The 17,089-nt window shown below is 38.9% G+C and overlaps 1 protein-coding gene across 3 annotated transcripts in view; it reads right to left on the bottom strand.

Annotated features, from left to right (window-relative positions):
* Nucleotides 1–17,089, bottom strand: part of SPTLC2 (serine palmitoyltransferase long chain base subunit 2) — a 127,861-nt gene that overhangs the window by 15,839 nt on the left and 94,933 nt on the right. The window contains exons 11-12 of one of the 3 annotated variants that reach the window (XR_005061721.2): nucleotides 16,832–16,998; nucleotides 10,149–10,186 (exon numbers count right to left, since the gene is read on the bottom strand). The exons of 1 other annotated variant lie outside the window; for it this stretch is intronic. The gene's annotated coding sequence lies outside the window, so the exon portion shown is untranslated. Of the gene's footprint in view, nucleotides 1–10,148; nucleotides 16,999–17,089 lie in introns of all 3 variants that reach the window. One more of the 3 variants, XR_012133743.1, reaches the window with a different exon arrangement.

Raw genomic sequence — 17,089 nt, 5'->3', positions numbered from 1 at the left:
ATAAATGTAGACAAATTAGTAAGCTTTCTGGCATTTACACATATTGGAAAGCAGTCCCTTATTGAGGTGAGACTCAATTTCAAATACAACAGTTGCCCATTTTGAATTAAGTATCAAATGCAATAAGTGTAATTACTATTTAAGTCCAGCTGCTAGCTCAGTTCTAAGTTTTCTTACTGTCAAGTTGCAGCAATTATGGGTCTAATATGGATTTTAAAAGTTTAGACTAATAAAAAAAAAGATAGTACCTTTTAAAAAGTTCTTTATCCTTGATTCAGAAAGAACACAGATGTTATAAGAGGTCAGCATTCTCATCTTCTTTTCAAACATAAATCTTTACTTTTAAGGGTGATAAAAAACTTAAAAGCAATTTAGAGAAAAACCTACCAATTCTTCTTAACTTGACAAATGTACCTCACTGTGTTGCTGTTCTTTTGGGCTTATGCAATACAGTTCGCTAGAATGAAGCCATTTTTAGAACCTCTTCCATAAAAATCTACAGCTCGGCATGGAAGAGAAAGAAAAGTAAACACGTGTGTAATTTAATTTCTCAGAAAATGTAGCAGATAACTTCAACAGGATAGTTTTTAGTCCTCAACTTCTTTGCATTACATTTTATCCTTAGGAAGGAAGTAACGAATATGAAGAATCAACAGGTTGTGGTGGTATTAGATTTAATTCTTTCAAGGAAATAGCCTAAAACAGGGTAGAGGATGGAGGTGAAAGGAGCATCACAATTATCTTGCTATTAATAACCACTACATATTGATAACTTTGAATCACTTTTATAAAATAGAATTGGATTTAGAGAGCTATGTTTATTAACTACTTCCATTAGATTTTCAAGTTGTGCCAAATGCATTCCAGACATTTTTAGAAGGAAAGATTCTGTCAAGTTTTGATTCAGAGTTATCGGGATTCTCAGCCATGTAATCTTAAGGTTTTAAGGAACTACTATATTATTACTCAAATAAAACTTCATAAGCCTTCTCAGACAGGAATCATTCAGAACAGATAGTGTTTTACGAGCTGCAGATTTTAAGTCTCAAGACTCGTTAAAAAAAAAAAACAGATAAGATCTATGTACAAAGAATGGGATACAGAAGGCAGCAGACATTTTTCTTAAATGGTATTATATTAGTGCTAACTACTCAGAATTTATGCTTCAAAGAATACAGCACGTATTCACCTGCTTCAACAGCAGCATCATTTTCAATTTAGCGGATGAGTTTTTATGTAACTTAAAACCAACAAAATGTGTCTGAGTGCAATTTCAAAAATCACATTTCTGGTGTTAACTGAAATCTTTCAAAATAAAGGTCACAAATATAAATGATGTGCAGCCAAAGCTGACCCTCTAATTCACATTATACTCCATTACACAGCTCCTAATCTTCTTAGATTTCCTGGATATGCTGATATAATCTGCCTTCCTGGGAAAAATAAAATAAAATTACTGCAACTCCTTAGACTTACACTTTCCAATTAACTGTAATGGGCTGGAAGAATCTGAAATTAAAGAACTTTTTCCCCCTCCCTCCTTCTCAGAGGTCATAATCTCAAAGCAGATAGGGGTTTTCTCAGTTTAGGGTCCCCCAAACGGAACAGATGGCCTCACACATGGATTCAGTCAGTCTTCAGGTAGAAAGATCTTAGATGTAATCATGACACTTTCAAGAGACAAGAAAACCTGGACTAAGAATTCAAATTCCTTTCATGCTCAACAATTAAACACAGCATCTTTCATACACTACATCAGTAACTTCTGAGAGGAAGAACAGACTTAGTAGGCTTTAAGAAAACCTTTTAGACTACATGCAAGAGAATGAAACTGGATTATTGTTTAATCCCATACACAAAAGTAAAACTCAAAATGGATCAAAGACCTGAATGTAAGTCATGAAACCATAAAACTCTTAGAAGACAACATAGGCAAAATCTCCTGAATATAAACATGAGCACCTTCTTCCTGAACACATCTCCTTGAATGAGGGAAACAAAAGCAAAAATGAACACATGGGACTACATCAAACTACAAAGCTTCTGTACAGCAAAGGACACCATCAACAGAACAAAAAGGCATCCTACAGTATGGGAGAATATATTTGTAAATGGAATATCCAACAAGAGGTTAACATCCAAAATATACAAAGAACTCACACGCCTCAACACCCAAAAAGCAAACAACCCGATTAAAAAATGGGCAGAGGATATGAAGAGACAATTCTCCAAAGAAGAAATTCAGATGGCCAACAGACACATGAAAAGATGCTACACATCACTAATCACCAGGGAAATGCAAATTAAAACCACAACGAGATATCACCTCACACCAGTTAGGATGGCCAGCATCGAAAAGACTAAGAACAACAAATGCTGGCAAGGATGTGGAGAAAGGGGAACCCTCCTACACTGCTAGTGGGAATGTAAGCTAGTTCAGCCATTATGGAAAGCAATATGGAGGTTCCTCAGAAAACTAAAAATAGAAATACCATTTGACCCAGGAATCCCACTCCTAGGAATTTACCCAAAGAATACAAGTTCTCAGATTCAAAAAGACACATGCACCGCTATGTTTACTGCATCACTATTTACAATAGCCAAGATATGGAAACAACCTAAGTGTCCATCAGTAGATGAATGGATAAAGAAGATGTGGTACATATACACAATGGAATACTATTTGGCCATAAGAAAGAAACAAATCCTACCATTTGCAACAACAAGGATGGAGGTGAAGGATATTATGCTCAGTGAAATAAGCAAGGCAGGGAAAGACAAGTGCCAAATGATTTCCTTTATTTGTGGAGTAGAGCAACATAGCAAAACTGAAGGAATAAAGCAGCAGCAGACTTGCAGACTACAAAAAGGGACTAGTGGTTACCAAAGGGGAGGGGTGTGGGAGGGCAGGTGGGGAGGGAGGGAGAAGGGGATTGAGGGGTATTATGTTTAGTATACATGGTGTGAGGGGTCATGGGGAAGACAGGGTAGCCCAGAGAAGGCAAAATAGTGAATCTGTTGCATCTTACTACACTGGTGGACAGTGAATGCAATGGGGTATGGGTGGGGACTTGATAATATGGGTAAATGTAGTAACCACATCATTTTTTCATGTGAAACCCTCGTAAGAGTGTATACCAATAATACCTTAATAAAAAAATAAAAATAAACATTAAATTAAATTTAAAAAAAAACCTTTTAGAAACAGAGGCAAATTTAAGAGTTATTTTACAGTTGAGCAAACTAACACCCAGAAAAGCAAAGTAACTCAGTGAAGAATCAAGATTTGAGCTCCCTCGTTCTTGTGGTTCCACAGACTGCACTCTTAACTACTACTCACTGATCCACTCGTGCTTCTGTATCAAGTAGGGATGCCTAAAAGGGAATTGTAGGTAGGAACCCGAAAGGAAAATGATGAAGTGACTTAATTACAAGTCACTGCTGGCGCCTGCTACCCCCCCACCACGGCCCACCTCCGGGAGACTAGCCTGCAACTCAGGAAGGCTTCTGGACCGACGCTGCTCCTGCCACCCCAGCCCAGAGGCTCCGACCACCATCACCTTGATTCTCTGGTGCTGTGCCATCTGCTCCCAGGACAAGAAGGTCATGCCTAGAGACTTCCTTCCATCCTACATTCTCCTTTCCAATTTCCATTCTAAGATTTCTACCATTCCTCCATCTTCCAAAGTGGGGGCATCTGCAAAATTTCAGTCAACTGTAGCCAGTGTTTCTCAGTAAGACTGCTGTTGGCATTTTGGGCATGACAATTCCTGATTGTAAAGGCAGTCCAGTGCCTGCAGAACATTTAGAATCACTGGTCCTTTGGCAATATATGCCAAAGTACCTCCCCACAACCAACCAAAAATGACCCTACAGTTTTCCAAATGCGGCTCAGGAAGGCAAGTGTTCCTGGTTGGTTGAGAACTACTGGCCCTGAGGGTTATTTCTTCACAGGGACCATGGGTTTTTCTCTTGTACCCCTAATCCTGAGTTAGAGATGGATTCCTATATGATCTTGTGAATATTTTTACCTCCCAAAGATTCGTTACTATTCATTAATTCTAGAGGAAGATATAAATGTGGAGCAACCTGATATATTTAGAGTATAAAACCACCTGTGGGAAAACCCAATATAAAATACCAGCTAACTGATTAACAGCACATTAAAGGCAATCCCTTATGATTAAGTAGGGCCTCTCTCAGTAGGCCCTTTCCTTACCTTTCTGGATTTTTATTTCTATAATTCACACCCTGCTAAATTCCATTTTAAAATTTACAATTCAGTGGTTTTTTAGTATATTTGCAAATATGTACAACCATCACCATTATAATTTATCACTGCCCAAACTCCATACCCACTAGCAGTCACTACCCATGCCTCTCTCTCTTCCCACTGCCCTGAGCAACCACCAATCTATTTTCTATATGAATTTTAGGATCAGCCTGCCATTTCTACAAAAAGGCAGCTGGAATTTTGTTAGATAAATTTGGGAGTACTACCTTCTTAACAATATTAAGTCCTCCAACCCATGAGTACAGATATCTCTCCACTTATTTAGGTCTTCATCCTGCTCGTTTTTGTACATTTATTTTCCCTTGGGTGGAATTTAGTAAATATTCTCAAAATATTGGCCTGGGAAGGTAGGGCAAAAGGAAGAAATGAATAAACACTTTAAATGATATTGTTCCCAGTTTGCAGTAAGAATAAATAATGTTTCTTTTCTCTATTTCCATCTTTAATTTCCCCTAATGGAAATGTGTCTTTAAAGTAGTTGGAAAGCCTAATCCAAGTGTTGGCAATAATACGGGACCCTCTAGTACTTTGTAAAAATGGCAAATATGCTGAACCTAAACATATGCGTAACTCTGTGACTGAGCAATTCCACCCCTAAGCACATATACCCAACAGAATTGTGTATCAAAAGTCATGTACAAGGAATGCCACTCTTAATAGCAGCAAAAACCAGGAAACAACTGAAAGGCCAATCAGCAGAATGGATAAACTGTTACATTTTCAAACAGGATACTAGACAGCAATGAAGATGAATTACTGTTCCACTCAAACATGTGGATGTATCTCAAAGACATAATGATCCAGATTGAAAAGAATAATTACATGCACTCTGTTCTGTAAGATCCCATTTATATGAAGTTCAAAAATAGGCAAAACTAATACACAGTGATAGAGGTCAGAACAGCAGTTGTTATGTCTGGCAAGAGGCACACGATCACCTTCTGTGATACTGGCAATGGTCCATACTAGGATATGGATGGTGGTTAGACAGGTATGTATATATTCATTAAACTGTCTGCTTAAGATTTGGCAACTTTACGAATGTCAAAACTTCAGTAAAAATTTAAGTACTTGGAAAGACTGAAGTTAACTGGAATGAAGTTAATTTCTGATTCCTTAATCTATAATTTTAAATATATCCAACTACTATTTAATAATCACCCTCTGACTTAAAAATAAAACCAAAACAAAACCATCTAAATATCACACGGGTGGGCTCAGATATTCACTTCTCAGCCTTCGTTGTTTAAAGACAAACCTGGAAAAATAAAAAGTGTTGGTGTTGTGTGTTCCAAGAATTTGCAACAAAGGGGAAATGTTATGAAAATAGCACTTGGGAGTTACAGCCCTTGCCCTGAGGCAGGAAATGAAAGCATAAAGGGGCTGGCGCTTCCTTTCTTCCTCTTTGTAAATAATCATATGAATGAATGCACAAGTGAGACAATACCAACCATAAAATATTTATTTTCCATCTGTGCATCTAATTTCACTCCCATAAAGTCATTTTTTCCGCACACAGTTGTTTTAGTATTAGATTTTTCTTCTACATACTTGGCCAAGAGGGAGATGCTGATGAATGGCTGGCCCAAAGTATTACTAACAAACCTAGTTCAGACTGCCCACTGGAATATTGCCTTTTAAGAGAGCAATGGGACATTATGATTGAAATTATTTGGGTTCAGTGGCAGTCAGAACTATTCAGCAAAGAAAAAGTTAAAATGATACCACTGTAGTACTCAAGCATGACCAAATGCTTCACCTCATGATCTGGGATTAAAATGTCGATGTGGGATTTAAAAAACTGTAATGTCTACGGGTGAGTGTAATATTATCAGTGTACAGCAAAGGTTCTACTTCTGAAACTATGCTTTCTAGGAAGACTGGAATCTGAAATTATGAACACTAAACATGGTAACATTGACAAAATAATAATTTCTTAGGACTAACACTTTTGCTGAATTACAGTAGAAGAACAGGTTCTTTTGGAAAGCAGAGGGTGTAACTTCCATTTTAAAAGGGGTGAAGCTAAGCAGAGGGAGTACAGTTTAAGAAAGGCTGGGCGGCTTTCTACCAGGACTTAAGATGTTCCTGCACTAAACAGACCTTAGGTAAACAGTGCATTCCTTACATGTGCAAGTATATCCTTTAACAGGGAGAACTGCTGGGACTCCTGACTCTACTTAATCAGCAAGTCAGAGGTCCAAAAATAACTCTTATTTCTTCCAGGAAAGGGGAAGTGAATTAGCAAGTGAACATTTAGATTTGATACCACAGTAAAAAAAACTGTTCTGAAGTCTCTGACGTTTTCGGTACCCTAGGGGAATTCAATTGAATTTTGAATCCCCATTATAATTGCTACTGATTTTTAAGAAAATACACACATCTAAAACAGTTGTAACAGATCATGTTATTTTGTTCCACATATTACTTACTCTATATAAAAGATGAACTATTTCATCAAACTCAATTTTGTTAATTAAAACAAGAGTGCTCATTTTTGAGAAAGAAGACCAATTTATTGATATGTTCACCAAGAGTTAAAAAGAAACTGTTCATATAAAGTAGTTGTAAATGCACTTCAGGATTTCTTAGAGAAACTTAAAAGCAAACACTGAGAAAGTTGAATTTGGGGACTACTAACATTCTTGAAGCCTTAGGGCAGCTTAACTTTAAGACACAAAACTATTAAGAAAAAATCTAGTACACAAAAATAATTAAATAATGAAGCTTTAATTTATTTCACTGTGTGTGTGTATGTACAAGAGATACAAAAATGGTATCATAGTCATTACACCACAGGAAAAAAAAAATGCCAAAAATTTTGTTTTTCTATAAATGTTTATGTATTTCTAATTTTAAAAACTCCAAAGGAACCAGGAGCACTATGAAAGATTCTACAGTATCTTACTTCGCTGATGGACAGTGACTGTAATGTGGAATGTGGGGGGGACTTGGTGATGGGGGGAGTCTAGTAAACATAATGTTCCTCATGTAATTGCAGATTAATGATACCAAAAAAAATTAGGTTATGGAAAAATTCCTGGCACATTTAAGACATGCCTCTACTTTGTGCTTCATTAACTTGTTATTTTATAAATTCCTGTTTATTGTTACAACTTTCCATGTGTGGTCTCATGTCCTCAAAACAAACTGAAAACTCTGATGGCAAATACTGTTTTTTTCCCCCCTAGTACCTCCTCCAAGAATACACAGCAACACTCAAGCTGAAATACTCTGAGAAAGTGGAAATCCTTTTACATGTTCAAACTACTGGACAACTGGTTCAAATCCTGACTCCACTTAGTAACCCTGTGACCCTGGGTAAGCAACTTAACCTCTCAGCTTCCTCATTCTATAAAAGAGGGAGAACTATGTCTAAAACTTGTGAGAATTTAATGAAAAGCACTTAGAACAGTACTCAGGACACATAAACACAATATATGTCCACTATTATTATTTCCCTCCATTCATGTTTTCCCTTAAAATTATGCCACTTATATCTTTCACACGCTACATGTTCTGACCCTTTGGATTAGCTTTAGTTTTTAAGATGAAATAAAGTACTAGCTTACTTTCTCTCATTGTTTCTAGGTCTCCATTTTTTAATTCTTTAGCACACTCTTAATCAAAACACAGGACACAGACACCCTTACTAACATATCATCATTCTTTAACACTCTAATTTACAATTTTTAAATATGCCTCATATATTTTACCCTCCACCATACTGCCAACTTTCAGAGCTAGTTTTAACCAGTTTTCCCTTATTCACCAATTCAGATGATCCTACCATCACATAACCCACTAATTATCACCCAGGTGAGGCAAAACACCTCTGCAAATTTAAGAATCAAAGATGGCAAGCAAATGCCCTCTTTTTCTGAAAATCACTCCTCACCATAAAAAGGGGTGGAACCTGCTCTCTACTGGGGCTAAACTGATTCTCCACCTAATAATATGGAATAGGTATAAAAAGATGCTTCCATTGAGGACATTTTAGAACTTAAAACAATTAGACACCCACTTTGATGTTAATACATTGAAGCAGCAAAAGCAGGTTTGAGAAAGTCAGGAACTAATCGTTGCACACTCTTCCTGAGTTTCACTCATTAGTTTCACTGGTTCTTTGGTGGTATATGTGCCTGAAGTCAGACTATCTGGGTTTGTATTCTATTTCCAGCATCTACCATCTGTATGGTTTTGGCTGGGTTGCTTAACCTCTCTGAGCCCCAGTCTACAAACTGGGAATGATTACACCTACTTTATAGTATCTTTAAAGATTAAATGAAATAATGCTTGTAGAACACTTAATGAAATGTCTGATGCATGGTATTTAAAAACTAATTATTTTAATTGTTTTATATTTATATATACAAGATAATCTATATTTAAACATTTTTTATTTTACTTAAACAATATTTAAGGCATTATTCTTCTACCTTCAAATTAGAAAAACAAAAGGTACCTCTGGATTTTTAAAAGATCAGATACCAAATAAAAGAATAACATGCCTTAAAAAGACTAAAATATATTAAAATGTAATGACATATCTCTTGTCTGCTAGTAAAATAAATTTAACGTGTCCTCACTTAACTGTGTAGATGGGGGAAGGGTGAGGTATAGCACCAGTGGTGCCCAGGTAATCAAAGTCTCCGTTTGAATTTGAAATATTTTATTATTTTAAAAGCAGATTATCTTATTGCTAACATTTAATTTTGGCATAAGTCCATATATGCCAGTTCCACTGAGATGGGAAACAACTAACACATACTTAGGGGAAATAATACACACGTTTAGTTAGAGAGGTGGATTACAATTATAAATGTGTCACAGATAATCCGTTTATAGAACCAAAACTATATGTGATATGCAAAAGCCAAGAATAAGCAAAAACATAACTGTATTAAGGTATGTTTACAATTGTTTTAAACATACAGAAGAACAAACTACTTCAATCCCAAGCAACATATTCGTCAAAAGTAGCTTTCCTTGAACAATGCTGTGTGGTGGCCTGTTTCCATTTACATTTTTGTTCCAAGCTCACACATGCAGACATTCTACATACAAAGACTGACCTGGACATACACATAACACCTTTTAGATGGGTGTGGGGTCTGGATGGACATGTGTTCCAGCATGATCCCTATAGAGTTGTACTTTCTAAAGGAACAGGAGAGACTGCTTTCTGGAATCATCTGCAGCCCTGGCATGCTTCTAGCAATGCCAGTTTCTTCTAACATTCTTACAATTACTGGTCTATTGACTCCCAGGCTGTAGTGACAAATATCATGGTATGATTCTTTGTACAGTATCAAAGGCCTTAACCAGTCCTGTTTCTTGCTGATCATTACTAGCGGTGTCCTCAACCACTTCCTTGAAGAAACCTCCAGAAGTCATAAAATATACATTTGAACACCTGGGAAAATCCATTCCTTATTTGTGTGATAGCTTTATCACTTGCACACATTTGTCAGTTATTAAATATAAAAGGCCAAACTGTTTTGTCAGAACACAAAATACATAACACAAAGAGAAGTGAGCAAATGCTGCTGGAAAAATGGTGTCAACAGACTTGCTCAATGCAGGGTTACCACAAACCTTCAATTTGTGAAAAATGCAGTTATCTATTACAGCATTTCTTTGAACAGCTCTAAAGTAGGGGGGAAAGGCAGCAGACAAAATTTCATCCCTCATCACAGCATTGTCTCAGTCAATAAATTATATACTTGTCAAAAAAAATTATATACTTGTCACAAATATCCATACAGGATGTATGAGGAAGAGTAGGATCTCACGGTTTACTAGAAAGGAGAAAGTGGCAAAAGAATGCTAGTAAACACATAAATCAACTGACCTTTAGGTCATCCTTTGCTCTAACTTCTCCATCAACACCTGCAGAAATGTAGACTGCAATTAGGACCACAAAATCTAAAAATATCTTAAAAGTACCAAATGGGACTACAGAAGAAGGAGGGGTAGAAGAAAGAGTAGAGTATAGGAATATAAAGAAAAGACATCACAGTGAAGCTATTTTTAAAACCACACTATGTTGGAATTTGGACTTGTTCAGGTTTTCACATGATTTCAAGAGGAAGAAGGATAAAGCATCTTATCTAAGAATGTTACCTAAAACAAAAAAAATATTAGCTAAAGGGCAGGGAAAAATGATTTTAATAACACCTTCCCCTTAACTACCAGTTAAATGGCACTGGAAAATCTTCCTGTTAGGACCTAAAGAGACCCAAGGAATTGGAAATAAATGTACCTTCAACTAGTTCTTTATAAGCCATTTTCACGTCCAGTGGACAGTCTTGTAAAAGGGCTATCTACAGGGGGCTTCGAGGAAGAAGCAAGAGTCCAGTAACTTTACAACAATGAAGCAAAATGAGTAGAAACTAGGTTTACCATCTCCTAGGTGCAGCCCCTATTTTGCTTGACTGGCAACAAAATTAAGTATTCAGCTTGGGCAACTGTCAAATTAATGAACATCAAAGCAGAAAGCCTGCCTCTCCTTACCCTAGGGATACTGTTTCTAAAACAGCCCTTTAGTTTTTTACCTCCTTACAAGAAAGAATGCATCCAAGTATTTGAAACTACTCTTTCATATTACTATTGCTATTTCCCTCATCTGCAACCAGAGCAGCTTTTGTTAACACCAAGCACAACAAACTCCTCTCACAGCACCATTGATCACCCACCCACCTCTAGTAGGAGCTTAATCCTTTAATTCGTTTCAGTGCCAAAAACTCGGATTTCCTGACAACTGCCACAGGATGGGCAACAAGCAGCAGGGGTCAAGGCTTAAAGTTGTTGATTCAATATAATCAAAAGTTTGAAAGAACGTTAGCTAATGCACAGCCAGAAACAGAGGGCCCTAAACAAAAGGAACAAAGGAGGCCAAATGCCCTTGAAAAATTAGGGAACTGAGTTTTAAAGTGTGCCAGCTCAGGATAGAAAATCTTCATTTGTCCAGACTCTCCTCCTGTCCTCCTTAAAGGCTGGAACACACCATAAGCCACTGTTAGAACTAAAGGAATGAGGACATATGTTTATTGTGGTTAAGCATCCACCTTCAGATGAACAGGTTAGCAAATAAGGCAATCACTGGTAAAAGGCTAAGCCTGGAATTAAACTAAACAGTTTTAGAGGTAGAAGGTGCGGCAGTAAAATTAAGTGTTTCAAAACCTGATTAGTATTGATTTTTTTTAAGTTTATAGTGGGCAAGGCCATTTGTAAATTATATACAGAAATTTTTGAAATTCTGATTTAACAAGCTTTTTAAAAAAAGTAAAACAAAAATAATTCTAACCAGCCTTAAGAAGCCTGATCATAGGTCTCTGAATCCTTAGTTCTCTTTCTGCCTCCCCTAATTGTTTTCTAATTTCTCCATCTATGCCACTGATTCATCCAGCAAGGATTATCAGATCTCCAGAAGGAAGTATCAAGGCATTTAGACTTCAGAAAATAATGAAAATTGGCTACTTAGCTTTATCACCAAACTCCTATTCCACAAGTCAACATTTCCCTTATTTTTCTTTTAAAAGAAAGAAATCATGTACCTTGACTTCCAATTTCCTCTACCTTCCCCAATTACCACCAATCAGCAGTCACTTTTGGTTCTCTTTGACGTAGGCAAACTAAAAAAATAATAATAACCCTTAAATCTCTTGATAGTTTGCATTATAACTGAAGTTTTCTTTAAAACGCATACTCTATGGTCTGCTCCACCAAGACTCAGAGATCTGGTGGAACGGACTAGAAATCTTGTTTTTAAGAAGCTGTACATCAGTGTGCTCAAGAGTGGCTGCACGTTAAAATCATCTGGGGTGCTTTCAAAAAACACTCTGCAGGGGTCTCACCCCCAGATATTCACTGGGTATGCAAAGGGCCCAACATTGGCATTATTACTAATTTTTAAGCTCTCCTGTGTTGGAGCCCATGGACAAAGTTTGAGAACATGTAAAGTATGCCTTAATGAAGTCCTTCTGAACCTCATTCCACCACCAAAGTAGATGGCATGGAGATACAAATATTCAAGTAATCAGAAAAACCATAGGTGACAATTAAAAAAAATTTTTTTAAATCAATTCCTCTTCAGAACGCTCTCAAATCTGGCAAGCTGTCAGAAGTGTACCTGGTTCCTAACTGAGGAGTCCATCTATCCTGCTGAATGTTTATACATATTAAGTATGTATAAACATACTTAATTGCTACAAGTATTCTTGTAGCAATGAATAGCAATACAGTTGAAGAAAAAGCTAGTGTCCTAGACAAAGTCCTCAGAAAGAATTCTGGGGTAAAAAGCAATTCTAACCATGTTAAGGTTTAGAAAGTTCTCAATAAATTAAGAAGTCTGGGCTATAAACTACATACACTGGAAGTGATGAGAACAGGCTGAAGTAATAACGGTCATATGTCTCAGCTAAATGGCAACTGAACAAATCAAATTGTGGGGAAAAAATATTTAAAAATTTTTTTCACTTTCTAAAAAATTGTAGTTGACATATAAAAACTAAATTTTATAAAACTAAGATAATTCATCCACTTCAATCATAAAAAAGCAATAAAACAAAAAACCCAACTCACAGTACTCTGATTATTAGTTCAGTTTCCCTATATCATCTTACCACATTTCCGAAAGGAGGGGCACATCTAATTCAGACTCCTTCCCTGTCCCAAGGGAACATACTCAAACTTATTTATGTTTGGTATTAAGAACAATATTCTATTAAATGAATAAGTTTACATTTGTTCACAGGTTAGCTTCCAGACTGCAGCCTGTCAGCATCTTAATAGCCAGCCTCAAATAAACTGAAACAATACAAAAATGTGGCAAGAAACATTTATTAGCATTTGGATCTGGAAGAAAGAGACAGGAGTGCAAGAAGAAACAGACAGACCATGTCACAAAAGTTATTTTGAGTATTCAGAGTAGATTTCTAAAGGAGAGAGGGAGGTGAAAGGGGTTCCTGATTCATGGAGAGGAAACAGGCAGGTAAATGCCCCAAAGGACCTTCATTTGGAGAGCTGATTACTCACAACTTAGCTGGGTTTTTTTCTTGAAAATGACCAGAAGCCAGAAAATTATAAATAGGTTTAAAACAGTCTATCTTAATAAAATGCTAAATATCACTAATGAAACTTCAGAAGTAGAAGCAGGCAGAGTTCAGGAAAGCCACATTCTATTTGGAGACAAGATATTGAGACAACTTGTCCCATTCCTAAACTCAAATTTCTCCACTTGTACTGCTGGCTGATTTTAGAAGGCTTAAGCCATTGGTTAAGAAATTCCTTTTGGCTAGATAATGAAAAGGATACTTTACAAAAGGAAATCTTTTTTCTCTTTGATTGCTGGTAATTAATTTACTAAAGTGCTATCTTCTATAGAGAAAAATCCAGAGTTTGATAGGAACCTAAGATTGGTAAGATCTGCATTTGCTCCAGCAAATGGTTGGCTTTAAGGAATCTTAATGGCTTTGAGGAGGTGGGAGAAGGGCAAACTGTGGTGGTGGTGATTAAGGAGCAGAGGGAGGAGGGTATTTTCCTGGAAGAGGAGGAGGAGGCAACTTTTAGAAAATCTGAGGAAGATGAACAAAGGAAGAATTTATCTGTGGCTCTGAGATGAAGTCCTTCTCCAGTATCCTACCCCTACCCTTAGACTGTAAGTTTTCTCAAAAGTAAGGATCATGTACTCTTGTAGGTAAAATTGCAGCATTTTGAAAATCTCTTGCCTGGCTTTAGGAAGGCAAATTCCCTCAACTTTTGCTTGTCTGGGAATTGTTTAATCCCTCGTTCATATTTAAATGATAATCATGCTGGATACAGTATCCTTGGTTCAAGGCCCTTCTGTTTCATTGCATTAAATATGTCATGCCATTTCTTCTGGCCTGTAAGGTTTCTGTTGAGAAGTCTGATGATAGCCTGATGGGTTTTCCTTTGTAGGTGACCTTTTGTCTCTCTCTGGCTGCCTTTAATACTTTGTCTTTGATCTTTGCCATTTTAATTATCATGTGTCTTGGTGTTGTCCTCCTTGGGTCCCTTGTGTTGGGAGTTCCATGTGCCTCTGTGGTCTGAGAGGCTATTTCCTCCCCTAGTTTGGGGAAGTTTTCAGCAATTATTTCTTCAAAGACACTTTCTATCCCTTTTTCTCTCTCTTCTTCTTCTGGTACCCCTATAATGCAGATATTGTTCCATTTGGATTGGTCACACAGTTCTCTTAATATTCTTTCATTCCTGGAGAACCTTTTATTTCTCTCTGTGTCAGCTTCTCTGTGTTCCTGTTCTCTGATTTCTATTCCATTAATGGCCTCTTGCATCTCGTCCATTCTGCTTTTAAGTCCTTCCAGAGATTGTTTTATTTCTGTATTCTCCCTCCCAACTTTATCCATTAGCTCTTGCATTTTTCTCTGCAAGTCCATCAGCATGGTTATGACCTTTATTTTGAATTCTTTTTCGGGAAGATTGGTTAGGTCTATCTTCCCAGCTTCCCTCTCAGGGGAGGATGTCTGTGTGATTCTGGTCTGAATCAAATTCTTCTGCCTTTTCATGGCAATGGGCACACGGCATGTATGTCAGCTAGGAGAACAAAATCCCTTCCTGTTTGCTCCTCACGTTCCGCTCCTGGGAGAACGGCGACCCCTAGCAGCTTGTGTTAGGTAGTTGCGTGCAGATGGGGTCTCTGATTCTTGCCCTGGCCACTGTGGAGTTCCCCGCAGTTGCTATGGGCGTGGCCAGCCTCAGGCTGCTGCTCTGCTATGGTGTGGCCGCGCAGGAGGGGGAATGGGTGGGAGGCTGTTTATCGCAGTGAGGGGCCTCCAAGCTGAGCTGCCGCTTTGGGGGTTAGGGCGCCGGAGTTCCCCGGGATTCCCAGCTGCTGGGCTGAGTGCACTGGACACTTCCGTCCAGCTGTGAGGCCCCTGTCCCTTTAAGACTTTCAAAACGCACTCACTTTTCTTTTGTCCCAGGGGCGCCAGCTGCGGGGACCCGCTCGCAGGTTTTACTGTCCTGTTTCCCTAGTATCCAGCACACCACGCACTGTGTGTCTGTGCTCCTGGTGCAGATGGCTAGGACTAGGTAGGTATTCAGTAGTCCTGGGCTCCCTCTCCCTCCCCGCTCCGACTCCTCTCCTCCCGCTGGGGTGAGGGGCACTCGGGTCCTGCCAGGCCAGGGCTTGTATCTTACTCCCTTCATGAGGCGCTGGGTTCTTGCAGATGTAGATGTAGCCTGGCTGTTGTCCTGTATCTTCTGGTCTCTCTTTTAGGAATAGTTGTATTTGTTGTATTTTCAAAAATATATATGTTTTGGGGAGGAGATTTCCGTTGTCCTACTCACGCTGCCATCTTGGCTCCTAGCCTCTTGCCTGGCTTTAGTGTATCTCCATATCAACAGGTGTTTCCAATGGGTGTAGAGAAGTAGTCCTTCTCCATATCAATAGGTAATTACATGGGCAAGGGAGAGCTTATCTGGACTGGAGAGGTTGGGTGGAGTTCTCTCTTCTTCTGCAGCCCAGTCAAAAGATATGTGGGATGCCTGCTTGTAAGAAATAAATGGGTTTCTCCCACTTTATTTCTTCCTTTGACTGACTTTGTTTTCAAAGGTATTTTGCCCCAGGATGCTCCCCTGGAGTTAGATCTGGCGGTAGTTGGCAGGACCTCTGAACCTTAAATTTGTCTACATGGGTGCGACCCGCAGGCTGCCTCTAGGGATGGTGGGGAGGCCCCAGTGGCTGCAGTGAAAGACAGTGCAGCTTCACTCAGTAATGCCCTATATGTGGGACTTCCAACTGAGGAGGTCCTACTGAGGAACTGGTCTAGGGTAAAGCACCTCCTAGAGGGGTGGAGCCTTCTGCTGAATTGGGAAAAGGAACCCTGAATGCCCTTACAGCAGCTGACAATGATCTTCTTTCCTCGAGATAGTGGAAAATGTTATCAAGGAGAGAGAGAGAAGGCTATCAAGGAGAGAAAGGGAATTCGGCAGGAAAAAGACACATTTTAGCATTGCTTAGAGGAGCTGAGTGATGACCTATAGGATGCCCTTAAGGAAGAGAGACAGTTATTGAGAAGATGGGTTGCGCTCCTGGAAGATTCCTTAGCAGCAGCGAGGGGGGAGGCAGCAGGAGAGTCTGTGTTGCAGAAGGTCTTGGGGGAGGGGGAGGAAGAGTGGTGCCTTCAGCCCAGGAGATAGCAGAGGAGATGTCAGAGGAGGATGAGGGGATGGGGCCTAAGGCTGATCTGTGGCTGAGGCCACTGCCCAAGGCACCAGCCTCTCCTGTATTAAAGACCCGCCCAGTTGTAATTAAGAAAGTAAAAACACAACCATCACTGGCTCCTCAGGGGGAGGAGCCGCCCACTCCCCAGGTTGTGGAGCACTCCATGCTCTGCCCCATACCCAGGATTAGTTGGTGGACATAAGCGTCTGATATCGACAGAAGCCATTGGAATCTCTGCCTACATGGCTTTTCTGTCTCTGGGATATGGAGGTGGAAAACATTGTTATGTCGATTCTGAAATGAGTAGACTGGCTTCCCTGATGACTCACCCTTCTTCCAGCAGTGGTTGCAAAGTGCCTGTCACACCTCAGGGAATCAGGAACTTCAGGATTGGTTGACAGCAGCCATCAGGGCAGTTGGACCTAATCAGGGTGATTTACCATACTTACCCACTAGCTGGAAAACCTATGTAGAGCTCCAGCAGGTTTTACAGGAGCTGGACATGAAAAATATCATCTATTAATATGGACCCCTAGGGCCCTGATGAGTTGTTCACCATAGGAATGAGAAATGTGGATCTCCATACA

Source organism: Manis javanica, chromosome 8 (assembly GCF_040802235.1).
Source record: "Manis javanica isolate MJ-LG chromosome 8, MJ_LKY, whole genome shotgun sequence".
Lineage (NCBI taxonomy): Eukaryota > Metazoa > Chordata > Mammalia > Pholidota > Manidae > Manis > Manis javanica.
This window is presented reverse-complemented; position numbering and strand designations above follow the sequence as displayed.